The sequence below is a fragment of the Passer montanus genome, unplaced genomic scaffold (assembly GCF_014805655.1).
Source record: "Passer montanus isolate IOZ18808 unplaced genomic scaffold, ASM1480565v1 scaffold220, whole genome shotgun sequence".
Taxonomy (NCBI): domain Eukaryota; kingdom Metazoa; phylum Chordata; class Aves; order Passeriformes; family Passeridae; genus Passer; species Passer montanus.
The window spans coordinates 46,695-59,603 of record NW_024366816.1 but is presented as its reverse complement, the minus strand read 5'-3'; the positions used below and the strand labels follow the sequence as shown (position 1 = coordinate 59,603).

At 46.5% G+C, this 12,909-nt stretch overlaps 1 protein-coding gene across 2 annotated transcripts in view; it reads left to right on the top strand.

Annotated features, from left to right (window-relative positions):
* The window catches only part of RUNX1 (RUNX family transcription factor 1), a 171,614-nt gene that overhangs the window by 134,057 nt on the left and 24,648 nt on the right, over positions 1-12,909 (top strand). The gene's annotated exons all lie outside the window — the stretch shown is intronic.

Genomic DNA, 12,909 nt, shown 5'->3' with positions numbered 1-12,909 from the left:
GAAGCCTGGATGCTTGAATTTGGGAATTTGGGAAGCCTGGCATGTTTTAAGAGGTCCATTCTAATCCTCTCCCCATGTGCACCTCCATCCCTGCAGCCTGTGGGGGCTCACGGCCCTGTTGTGGTTCCATCTCTTTGGGGCTCTCCTTGGAGATCTTTGACACATGAGAGTGTTTAAGGAGTGAGAAGAGGAGTTTCTTCATGGATGTTTGGATATTGGAAAGCCTGGCAGGTTTTAAGGAGTCAGCCTCAGAGTCAGATTCAGGGTAAGTACCCAAAATCCTCCCCCTGCTCACCCACCTCCATCCCTGCAGCCTGTGGGGGCTCATGGCCCTGTTGTGGTTCCATCTCTTTGGGGCTCTCCTTGGAGATCTTTGACACATGAGAGTGTTTAAGGAGTGAGAAGAGGAGTTTTTTCATGGATGTTTGGATTTTGGAGAGCCTGACAGGATTTAAGGAGAACATTCTAGTCCTCCACCCTGTGGCCTACGGGGGCTCACAGCCCTGCTCTGCTTCCATTACTTCTCCACTCTCCTTGGAGATCTTTGACAGGTCAGAGACTTTGAGGAGTGAAAAAAGGAGCTTCCCAATGGATGTTTGGATTTTGGGAAGCCTGGATAGTTGAGTTTGGGAACTTGGGAATGTTTTAAGGTCCATTCTAATCCTCTGTGCTCACCCACCTCCACCCCACGGCCTACATGGGCTCATGGCCCCACTGTGGGGCTCCATGGCCCCATCTTTTAGTGGCTCTCCTTGGAGATCTTTGGATCTTTGACACATGAGAGTCTTTAAAGTGTGAAAAGAGGAGTTTTTTCATGGATGTTTGGATTTTTGGGAGCCTGGCAGGTTTTAAGGTGTCAATTCTTGTCCTCCAGCCCCTGGCCTAAGGGGGATTGCAGCCCTGCTCTGTTTCCACTTCTTCTCAGCTCTCCTTGGAGATCTTGACATGTGAGATCCTTTGAGGAGTGAAAAGAGGGGCTTCTCAAGGGATGTTTGGATTTTGGGAAGCCTGGCAGGTTTTAAGGAGTTCATTCTAATCCTCCCTGTGCTCACCCACCTCTACCCCACGGCCTACACAGGCTCATTGCCCCACTGTGGGGCTCCATGGCCCCATCTTTTAGTGGCTCTCCTTGGAGATCTTTGGATCTTTGACACATGAGAGTCTTTAAGGAGTGAAAAGAGGGGCTTCACAGTGGATGTCTGGATTTTGGGAAACCTGGCAGGTTTTAAGGAGTCCATTCTGTGTCTTCCCAGTGTCAGCACAGCTCATGGGTTTTGTTTGCCTCATAACACGTCATGAATTGCTGTTGTCTTGCAAAGCCAGGCCTTGTTCCAGGTGTATTTCCCAATGGATATTTGTCCATGGGGATGCTGGAGAGAGAGGGAAATGCTGTCAAAGCTTTGCTTTGACCTTTCCCAGGAAGGCAGCAGCAAAGAGAGCTTTGCAAAGTGCTTCATCCCCCCAAAATTACCTCTGAGTGCTGAGGCTTTCCTAGGACAGGCAGCTTTGGAGGTGTTTCTGTGCCTGGTGGTTTTCCAGGGGGCTTTGGTGGAATGAAAACCTGCAAAAGGGTCACTCAGGAGTCTGATTTCCTCCTAGGCTGGGATGAAACCGAGTCATCCAGCTTGGAATCTTATCTGGCATCCCCTGGAGCTGAGTCTGTCCCTGCTAAAATTCCTGCTGAAATTTGGGCAGTGGGTCAGGTCACTGAGCACTATCAAAATGCAGATTCATGGGGAGATGGACCCAAAAAAGTGGGACAGTGTTGGTTTTAGCAGCTGCTGTTCCTAACAGAGGTTTCCTCTTCTTCCAGTCAGAAGGAAATGGGCTCAGTCAAGGTTCCCTGCTGGGATTTTGGAGAGGAATAGTTACAGGGAATTGGGATAAGTTCTTATTTTGGGATTTATTTCTGAGAGCAGGGTGCTCTTTCCTGCAGGCGGGAAAGGTTATCACTCACCTCAGGGAACTCTTGGAACTTCCTTTTATTCCAGGTTTTAGTGGAATTATTGCAAATCTGCTGGGTTTGGGGTATTTTTGGCAATCATAGAATCAGGGAATGGTTTGGAATGACTTAGAAAGGACCTTAAAGATAATTTTGTTTCAACCAAACCATGGGCAGGGACACCTTCCACTATCCCAGGCTGGCCTTGGATGCTTCCAGGGATGGAGCAGCCACAAAATTCTGTGGGCAAACTGTGCCTTCCTCACAGGGAAGATTTTCTCCCCAAAATCCCAATCTAACCATACTAAACCCTACTGATTTTACTACTAAAAATCAACAAATGATTATGTGCTCTACAAAGCAAAAAGAAACTGGAAGCACCACGCAGCTCCTTCTCCTGGCTGGAGAAATTCCAGGTCAGCTCAGGTGAAGGATCCAACCCCTCACATCCCCTCACTTCTCTCCCTGATTTGCAGAGCAAACCACGCTGGGTTTCTCCAGTTCAATGCTCTGTTCCTGTAAAATACCCTAAATTTTATTGTGGCTGCTCAGCAGAGCAGACGTGGGTGGAGGTGGCAGCCTCACATTCTTCAGCTTCTTGGGAACACTTTCTGTCTGGCAAAGTATCAGGTTTAACACTCAGGATCCCTTTTCCTGCTTCCCTGTGGAATTCCTGATGGGTTTTTCATGCAGGGCCTGGACCCAGCTGCTCCCTCTGGGAATAGTTGTAGGAGGTGGTTGGGCTTTGCTGGTTCCAACAGGATTTAATGTTTCACCTGTGGATGCAGCTCACCCGTGGATGTTTCCTCATGGATATTCTCCTCTTCTCCTGCTTCCACTTTCCCTCCCAAACGGGTGTTGTCCATTGAGGATGGAATTGTTGAGGTTTGCAGTGGATATCAGGAAAATAAACCCCAAATTGAAGCCTCTCTCATTTGTCTTTTGCCATCACCTTTTAATATTCAGGGCTCATTATTGGTTCTGTTATCACAGCAGGAAAAAAAGGAATGGGGAGGGGAAAAGCTCCAGGACCATCATTGTTCCCTTGGTGATCAGGGTGTGATTGGATTAGGGTTTTTCTTCTGGGATATTAATTTCTTTTTATTATTATTTCTGGTTATTCAGTTTCAGAGCAGAGGCCTCCAAAGCAAGGGAGGGAAGGGGAGCCATGGGCAGGGACACCTGCACAGGAGAAGCTTTGGGATGAGCTCAGGGTGGCCTTGCAGGGCCTGCAGGAGCCCCAGGAAAGCTGGAGAGAGACAATTTCCATGGGGATGCAGGGACAGCACCCAGGGAATGGCTGCCAGTGCCAGAGGGCAGGGCTGGATGGGATCTTGGGAATGAGGAATTGTTCCCTGGCAGGGTGGGCAGGGGCTGGGATGGAATTGCCAGAGCAGCTGGGGCTGCCCCTGGATCCCTGGCAGTGCCCAAGGCCAGGCTGGACACTGGGGCTGGAGGAGCCTGGCACAGTGGAAGGTGGCCCTGCCATGGCAGTGGGGGAACAAAATGATCTTTAAGATCCCTTCCAACCCAAACCAATCTGGGATTCTGTGATTCCATGAGAACCAAAACAATTCTGAACATCCCATTTCACACTTTCCTCCCCATTTTGCATCCTGGAGCATTTCTGGTGAAACTTTCTCACCAAAGAGAGCACAAAGTGCTTTTTATATGACCAAACCCCATTCATTGCTGAATTCCAAGCAGTATCCCAAAATTTTCCTTTAACTCCCAGTAGGAGCCACAAGCTGCTCCTCCACTCATCCAAACCCACTTATCTTTAAAAAAAAAACAAACCCAAACAAAACCCAAAACTAAAATAGAGCAGTTCTTGGATTGCAAGGGGCAGGTTGCCATGCCACTAAACCACTGTTTATTTGTTGAGGTTTTCACCAGAAAAGGATTGAGGGTAATTTTAACTTCCTATTTTAGCAAGTCTCAAACAGGAGAATAAAACTCTTTGTTCAGATACAAATAAAATAAATAGAATAAATAATAATAAAATATAAAAAATAATAAAAATAATAACATAAAGAATATAAAATTAAAAAGAATAAAGCCTTTTGTGTCACGGATACAAATCCACATTAAGAGTTGTATTCAGAGCCCATAAATTGCTTTAATTGAATTTTTATGCTTCTTTCATATCACAAGGAGGGAGCCACATCCACCTGTTCCCTTGGAAGTTTTAACCATGGCCAATTCCCAGACCAAAGGGAAACAGGAGGGGAGGAAAAGCTTCCACCACATGGTTTAAGTTGAGAGATTATTTCGTGCCAGAACCGAGTGTAAAATGTCAAAGGATTTGACCTCCACACACAGAAAAAGGAGATCCCGACCTCAACTCACCCCTTCCTTTGTGCAGAGGGGAAAATAAAAACCAGGCAGAGCCATGTGAGCTGTGCTGAGGGGTTTAGAGCCTTGAAAAGCAGATATATTTATATTTATATTTATATTTATATTTATATTTATATTTATATTTATATTTATATTTATATTTATATTTATATTTATTCTATTTCTATTTCTATTTCTATTTCTATTTCTATTTCTATTTCTATTTCTATTTCTATTTCTATAATTTATTTATGCATATATTTATATTTATATCTACTATATATTTATATAGTTTATATAATATATTTGTTTATAGTAAATATAAATATATAATATATGTATAATATATGTTTTAAGGTTGAGTTTCTCCCAGCACCAGCCTGGACCAGACACTAAATCCACAATTCTTGATTTTACAGTGGTTAAAGTTAACCAGAGTGGGTCATTCCAAAAAAATATGAACATAAGGTTCCTTTACAGCAGAATTTTCTGCAGGGCCAACAGAAATATTTGAAAATTCAGGCCCAGAAGATTCTTGTGGAGGCATCGATGTGAAGTTAATAAATTGCATAAATAAATGGGGTTAGGAATAGCATCCAAAAATGTGCAATTAAATAACTTTTTTTTTTTTAATTAGCCAAAAAAATCTTCACAGAATCATAGAACCAAAAAATGGTTTGGGTTGGAAAAGAACCTTCAAACCAGCCAGGGACACCTCCACTGGTCCAGGTTGCTCCAAGCTCCATCCAACCTGGCCTTGAATATTCTTCATTATTTTCCAACTGTTTGGATGTTTTCACTTGGGGATTTATTAATTATTTATTGAAATAATAAATTAAATCAAGCAGTTTTCTCTAGAGAAAACAAATAATCACTTTAAGCTACACCTCTGGTTCTTTTTTAAGGCTTTGATAACCTTAAAATACCTGAGTTTGCTTTTTTTTAAAGCAAATTTTGTAACCTTAGATGTTCAGTTTCCCACTTTTATGACCAAATCTAAAATCCCTGGAAACGAGAGGCTGGAATAAAATTGCTGACAGCTCTTGAAGGGAAGAATTAGCCCTGAAAACAAAGCAAGGGAGATCATTTAAAGATCAGCTCTTTGAATTAACACCAAACACGAGGACTGAGGGATTATTTTGCTACGAGCCAGGCTTTTGTCTTCCTCCAGGTGCACCACACTGTTTAAGAGACATTTCAAGGTCCTTGCTATCGGGATCTTGGACAAAAAAACACAGCCTGGGTTTATCAGGGTTCCCAGGAACCCGTGAAAAGCAGGAGGAGAGTCAAGGGCAGCACTGGAACCAGGAATTACAACCAGGGAATTACAACCAGGGAATTACAGCGACTGAGGGATTATTTTGCTACGAGCCAGGCTTTTGTCTTCCTCCAGGTGCACCACACTTTGTTTAAGAGACATTTCAAGGTCCTCACTATCGGGATCTTGGACAAAAAAAACACAGCCTGGGTTTATCAGGGTTCCCAGGAACCCGTGAAAAGCAGGAGGAGAGTCAAGGGCAGCACTGGAACCAGGAATTACAACCAGGGAATTACAAGAGCTTTGTTCCTTCTCTGCCTGGATCAACCCCCAATTTTTAATATTTTAATTTTTAATTTCGCTTCATAAGCTGTGTGTTAATAGAAGCAGAAGAATTTGCAGTGTTTCAGAAGGGATTGATGGGGTTGTCACTCTGCCCCCACATTTTGCTGCTGGAAAATGCAATTTTCAGGCAATTTTGGGCATTGGGGTTGGTGTGCTTGCAGGTCCCTAACAGATCCAGAGGCTCCCAGGATCAGGGAATTCCCAGCTCTTCCCCTTGTGCCATGGGTTAAAAACTGATTAATTCTATTGCCTTTGGACACTCTGGTGTTTCACTCAGCACGTGGTGCTTTCCCAGCAGATCATTCCCTTCCCACTGGATTAAAAACCTCTTCATCCCAAAAAACACTCCCTGGAATGTCCAGCCAGTGCTGCCTGAGTTCAGCACTTTTTCTTCCTGCCCTGAATTGGGCTGGATCCAGCACTTCTGGATGTTCTCTCCACCCCAGAAGCTTTCCCCACCACGATTTGTCTATCCTGATCAGGGAAGATCCCCTTTAATGGATCCCACTCCATCTTCTGGAGTGGGCTGGATCCAGCACTTCTGGATGTTCTCTCCACCCTCAGAAGCTTTCCCCACCACGATTTGTCCATCTTGATCAGGGAAGATCCCCTTTATGGATCCCCCTCCATCTTCTGGATTGGGAATTTCCACTGGGATCCTGCTCTGGATGAGGAGGAAGAAATCATCTTCCTCCTTCCCACTCCCTTCTGTGCCAGCAGCCACCAAAAAGTGAAAAGAAGGAGCTGAAAACAAGGAGCTGAAGCCACCCCATGGTGTGGACCCAGAGCTCCAGTGCCATAGCCACAGGAAATATGTGGAAGTGGGGATGCTTTCCCAAAATATTTTACCAACCAGATCTGTGGAGCTGGCAGGGCTCCAAGTGGCTCCATCAAAAAAGGGAATATTATATTATATTTTATATATATATTCTATTCCATTCTATTCTATTCTATTCTATTCTATTCTATTCTATTCTATTCTATTTAGACAGAAATATCTTTTTTCCCAAGAGTGCAGGATGGGATTTGCAATTATTGCTCATCATGGTATAAAATTCCATCAGTAGCTTCCAGAGTTTTCCTTTTTAAGGAGCACTTTTGAAGTGCCATCAGCTGCAGATCCACCCTGGTTTCCATTTCTGGTGTCACAAACCAGTCTGCATCCAAATTGATGAGCACACCAGATGGGTTAGTACACACAGAACAATTCCTCTGGAATTCTGGCCCATGGAAATCCTCTCTGAGGAAAAATCCCTGCTTTTTCACACCTCCCTACTACAAATCTAGATATAAACCTCCTGTTTTATAGAATTACAGGATGATTTGGGTTGGAAGGGGCTTTAAAGATATCTCTGTGGCTGCCTCTGGATCCCTGGCAGTGCCCAAGGCCAGGTTGGACACTGGGGCTGGAGCAGCCTGGCACAGTGGAAGGTGTCCCTGCCATGGCAGGGGTGGAGTGGGATCATCTTTAAGGTCCTTTCAACCCAAACCATTCCATGATTCCAGGATTCCATGACTCTGTGATTCCAAGTCTCAACCGTTTCCTCTGGTGTATGTCAGTCTCCAGATAAAACCTTTCCCTACAAACTCCCAGTTCCCACGTGGACCTCCAGGTCCTCAGCAATTCCCTGGATAAATCCCACCTGTGCTGGAGCCTCCATTGCCTTTCCAGCACCAGGATCTGTCAGGCTCCTCAAGATTCCCTTCCCTTCAGCCACAGATTTGTCCCTCTTTTGTTCACATTTGTCCCAAAATTCCCAGAATCCCTGGGTTGGGAGAGCCCTTCCAGCCCATGGAGTCCAGCCCAGCCCCAACAGCTCAGCTGAGCCCTGGCCCCCAGTGCCACATCCAGGCTTTGTTAAACACCCCCAGGGATGGGGACTGCACCCCCTCCCCGGCAGCCATTCCAGAGCTTTATCCCCTTGCTGGAAAAACTTCCCGATATCTAGCCTGTATTTCCCTTGGTGCAGCTCCCACATGGGGCAGAGTGAGGTGAGGATCCAATTCCTCAACACCTGGGGCAGCCATTCCAGAACTTTATCCCCTTACTGGAAAAACTCTTTGCTGATATCCAACCTGTATATCCTTTGGTGCAGCTCCCACACAGGGCAGAGTGAGGTGAGGATCCAATTCCTCAACACCTGCCCATGTTCCCAGCAGCATTTCCAGCTCCAGGGCCTCAGCCTTGCTCAAGAGCCTCACATCCAGCTTGGAAAATAAATATTAAAAAAAAACAAAACACCAGAGGCTTGAAATTGTTTGGCTTTTCCATCAACTAATGGAAAGAGTTATGTCATGGTGGTTAACCCACAAGATTTCCAAGTGTCGATATATTTGAGATACCAATCTTCATATTCCGAATGCCTGGCACTTCCTGGGATTGAAAAAGCAACAAATATGTTCTCAGTCCCCAAGCAACACCTTCACTTCCACCAATTTTTTCTTCTGCTTTTTTCCCATGTTTTTCCCACCACACTGAGCACCCTCAAGGATAACTCCAAATAACAAAAAGGAAATCTTGGGTTTCAAGCAGAGAAGTTGAGAGATCTGTACTTTGTTCTACGTTGTGACACTAATTCCATGATTTTTTTAGCCAAATAATTGAGAGTTTGATTTTTTACAGAGCATTTAGGAAAACTCAGGAAGCAGAAAGGTGTTTCAGGAGGGTTTTTGAAGGTGTCCAAGCACCTAAACCATGGAGAAACCAGTCCCATCTATGGAGCTGCCTTTGGAAAACCCTCTCACTGAATCTTTAGGCAGCTCCAAAATTGGGCAGCTCATGCCCAGGCACAGTTTTATTTTTGTTAATCAGTCCATGTCTTTTACCACGGGAGAGCTGATGGATCCTGAGAGCAGAGCTGGCAGGCAGGGACAAGTATTCCCAGTTCAGTTTTGGACTTGCACAGCGATTCCTTCTGGTTTGTTTGGTTTGATCCCCTTCCACCCCCTGAGCCCTTCTCCGTTATGTCCTTGGGAAAGTGGAGCTGATCTCTGACCCAGGGCAGGAATTTCCTGCCAGGATTCTCCCAAAGAATTTCCTGGGCTCACTCCTTGCTCTTTTATCTCTCTCACCTGTCCAAGGTGGAGCCTCTCCCTGCTCTTCTCCTCGTTTTTGGGGTAGCATCTTTCAGTTCTACCTCAGGGGACATTTCTGTCTCCTGGGGCTCTCCCTTTTCCATGGAAACACCTCAGTCTTGCTCCCTGCTCTTTCGCAGGGCTAATCTCCTCTCATCCTGGAAGTTTAAAGTAAATATCTCTGTCTGCCCCCAGGGCAGGTTTAAAATGGATATTGGGAAGGAATTGTTCCCTGTGAAGGTGGGGAAGTCCTGGAATAGAACTCCCAGAGCAGCTGTGGCTGCCCCTGGATCCATGAAAGTGTCCAAGGCCAGCTTGGAGCAATGTGGGACAGTGGAAGGTGTCCCTGCTCATGGCAGGGGTTGGAATAAAATTATCTTTAAGGTCCTTTCCGATCCAAACCATTCCATGATTCTGAAATTTGGATGGCAAACATTCAGCGTTTGAGGTTTTCTTGTGTTTGGGGTTATTCCCCCACTGGCCCTCAAAGCATTTTCTTGGCCTTTGAATGTCCCAGTCATGAGGAAGATTAAAAGGACTGATTGCAAAACCCTGGTAAATCAAATCTGAGTTCTTTACAGACAAACCCAGTTTCTTTCCACAGCATTCTCCTCTTTAATCCCCTCTTGGCAGAACACGCCAAGGTTTGGATAGCAGAGCTCAAATTACCTTCCGTGGTAAATAAAACAAACAAGAAATAAATAAATAAGGGCTCCTTACCCTAAAAACAAACACCCACTGGAAACAGCTTCTCCTTCACCTGGTGCTGCCCAGGTGCCAGAAGATGCCACTTGGATTTTGTAATTCAAGGCGTTCTTTGCCCTCGAATTCTGAATTGAACATCTCCAAACTTGAGCTGCTGTTGGGGGCCGGGCTCTGCTTGCAGGGAACAGGGACAGAGAGGGAACAGCCTCAAGCTGTGCCAGGGGAGGTTGAGTTGGATAATTAGGAAAAATTGTAATCAGGAAAAATTGCTTCCTGGAAAAGGCAGTCAGGCCTTGGCAGGGGATGCCCAGGAAGGTGTGGAGGTGTCCAAGGAATATCTGAACGTGGCACTTGGTGCTCTGGGCTGGGTGGGCACCAGCCCCATGACCTTGGAGCTCTTTTCCAACCTTAATTCTGGGATTTATCCACGACTTGGGGATTCAAAGCCTCCTCTGCCAGGCCTTTAGCAGGACATGGCATCCAGCAGGATCATTCTCTGAGGAGCCCACGTGGTGCCAGCGCTCACAGGGCTCCTTTTATGCGGCTGAGTACACACAACACCCTTAGCAAACTCATCGCTGAGCTCTCCCTGTGTATTCAGCCTATTATGACCCCAACAAACGGGGATTGTTCACAGGTGAGGAACAATGGGCTGGGATGTGCAGTCAATGACCTGGGGAAGTGCACATTAGATAATCAAATTGGCTCCATCTGACCATCCCCAGCCTATTTGTACAGCTCTTCTCTTAAAAGCATCGAGAAACAAGAGGATGTTTAAGAGGGCCATTAAAAATTCGAGGGGTTGCTCTCAGGTTGGGTTTGAATTCCAGGAAGAAGCTCCCAGGTCTGTATCAGAGGTTGTTTTGGTTTGTCTGTGAGGGGCAAAATGCTCGGTTCAGTATCAGGCATTCTGGGAGCTCCCAGGGTTTGGTGCTCAGCTTCAGGAACTTTCAGGGATATTTACCCAGAGAGATGTTTGGAATGTCCTTGGTCAGGTGCACAAAAATGGGATGGAAATAGAAATAACTGGAAGCAGAAACTATGGGAGTTGTCATCCTCTGTCAGAAATTGCTTGAATTTGAAACTTTAAAATCATCCAGTGCCACCCCCTGCCATGGCAGGGACACCTTCCACTGTGCCAGGCTGCTCCAGCCCCAGTGTCCAGCCTGGCCTTGGGCACTGCCAGGGATCCAGGGGCAGCCCCAGCTGCTCTGGCAATTCCATCCCAGCCCTGCCCACCCTGCCAGGGAACAATTCCTCACTCCCAAGATCCCATCCAGCCCTGCCCTCTGGCACTGGCAGCCATTCCCTGTGTCCTGTCCCTGCATCCCCTGGGAATTGTCTCTCTCCAGCTTTCCTGGGGCTCCTGCAGGCCCTGTAAGGCCACCTGAGCTCAGCCCAAAGCTTCTCCTGTGCAGGTGAACAATCCCACTTCTTCCTGGCCTTTTGCACGTTTAATTACAATTATCAATTGTTTTACATATGCATTGGCCAATTTGGGCTCTCTCAGATTCTTGCAAATTAAATTCAGGTGATCGACACCAAGAAAAAACAATGAAACCAAAATTCCTTGGCATGGAAATAATTCCTGTGAATTCCTGCATCCTCTGGCCTGTAGAAAAGACAGCCCTGAGTGAAAGGGAACTCTTGACTTTCTTGGAGTGATGATTTACAGCTGCCTGAGCAGGGAGAGCACTGGTGATGCTTTCAGCTCTCATTGCATAAAGGTGGATTTCATTTTCCAAGCCCCACGTCCAAACAATGCTCCTCATCCTGCAACCTGTGAATAACTGCTCCAAAGCACAGTAAATATCCTTTGATATCCTTGAGAGCTACATAAATATGAGCAATTTTCCATGCAAAACCATTGGCAAATTTGAATTCAGGATTAATTAGTTCATGGGAGAGGGAATATACCAGTAAACAGGAGCGGCTCTGCCACTCAGCATAAAAGTGAGTGCTTGTGTTAACTTGAAAAGGATAAAAGGGGGAAAGTGGGACTGGCAGGAAAGTCCTGGGTGTGCTGGTGACAGAGGCTGGACACAAGCCCGGAGTGCCCAGGTGGGCAAAAAGGCACTGGCAGCTGGGCGTGTCCCCTGCAGGTGGCACTGAGTGCTCTGGGCTGGGGACAAGGTGCCCATGGGGCACAGCTGGCACTGCCTGGGCTGGCAGGGCTGTGCCAGCACCAGGGATTCCATGGAAAGGGAAGGAGACATCTGAAGTGAGCGAAACCCATCCCTGGGTGTTTGTGCCAGGCTCTTGTGCCCAGGGTGGAAAGAAAAGACAAACAGCTGTGCTAATCCCTGTGCTTGTTTGATCATGTTCAGTGCTCCCACACTCCCAAGGCAGGGCAGGGTTTTGTTTCAGGAGGGTGGTGCCTACCGAGGGCACGTCCATGTGATTTTTGTATTTGTACATTAAACATTTCCCCAAGATGTAATTCCTTCCCTCCTGCACTCAGAATAAAGAGGCTTTACGAGGCGAGCTGCCTCCAGAGAGCCAGCAGAGGAGGGCTGTTGGGGCAAGATAGGGCACATGGAAATGTGTCTGAGCTGGCTGCTCCACCCAGCCTCTCATCTCGAGAGAAAAAAAGCCCGAAATGTTTCCAAGCAGGCAGCGAGGCCAGGTCTGATGAGCACAGACGGTCTGCAGGCATCTGCCCAAGGAGCTGACGCTTGGCTGGTACATCCTCCTCTGATTTATGGTGTGTGTGTGTGTCTTAAGCCTTAAATTGTCGAGTCTCTGGCTGGCTGCAGTGGGATTACAGGAGGCTCGCGGTGTGTTTGCAGCGCGCAGAGCTGGCGCTGATACCGGGGCTCCTGGCACCCTCTCAACCCCAATCTCACACCTGGCTGAGACAATGAGGGCCTTGTTGCACACATCTCCACCAAGGGCTGTCATCCCACTTCTTCTTCGTGTTGGAAGGAGGGAAAAAAAATAAAGGGAGGACTGAGGGAGTGCTGTCTCCTCAGGAGGCAGGCTGGGACGGAGCTTATCCCTCCTTGCTGTGTGGGAAAAGATATCTGGGTTTCTAAAAAGTTTTTGATGTTTCAGAGGTTCAGAATTGCTAAGGGAGAAGAAGAATTTTAGGGGATATTCTGGGGCAGACACCTGAGGGAGAGATGGAGAGAGATTATTTACAAGGAATGGAGAAACAGGACAAAGGGGAACGGCTTCAGACTGAGAGTAGGATTAGATTAAATATCAGATATTTGCCTTGGTTGTTCATCCTTGCCCTCGTGCTCTC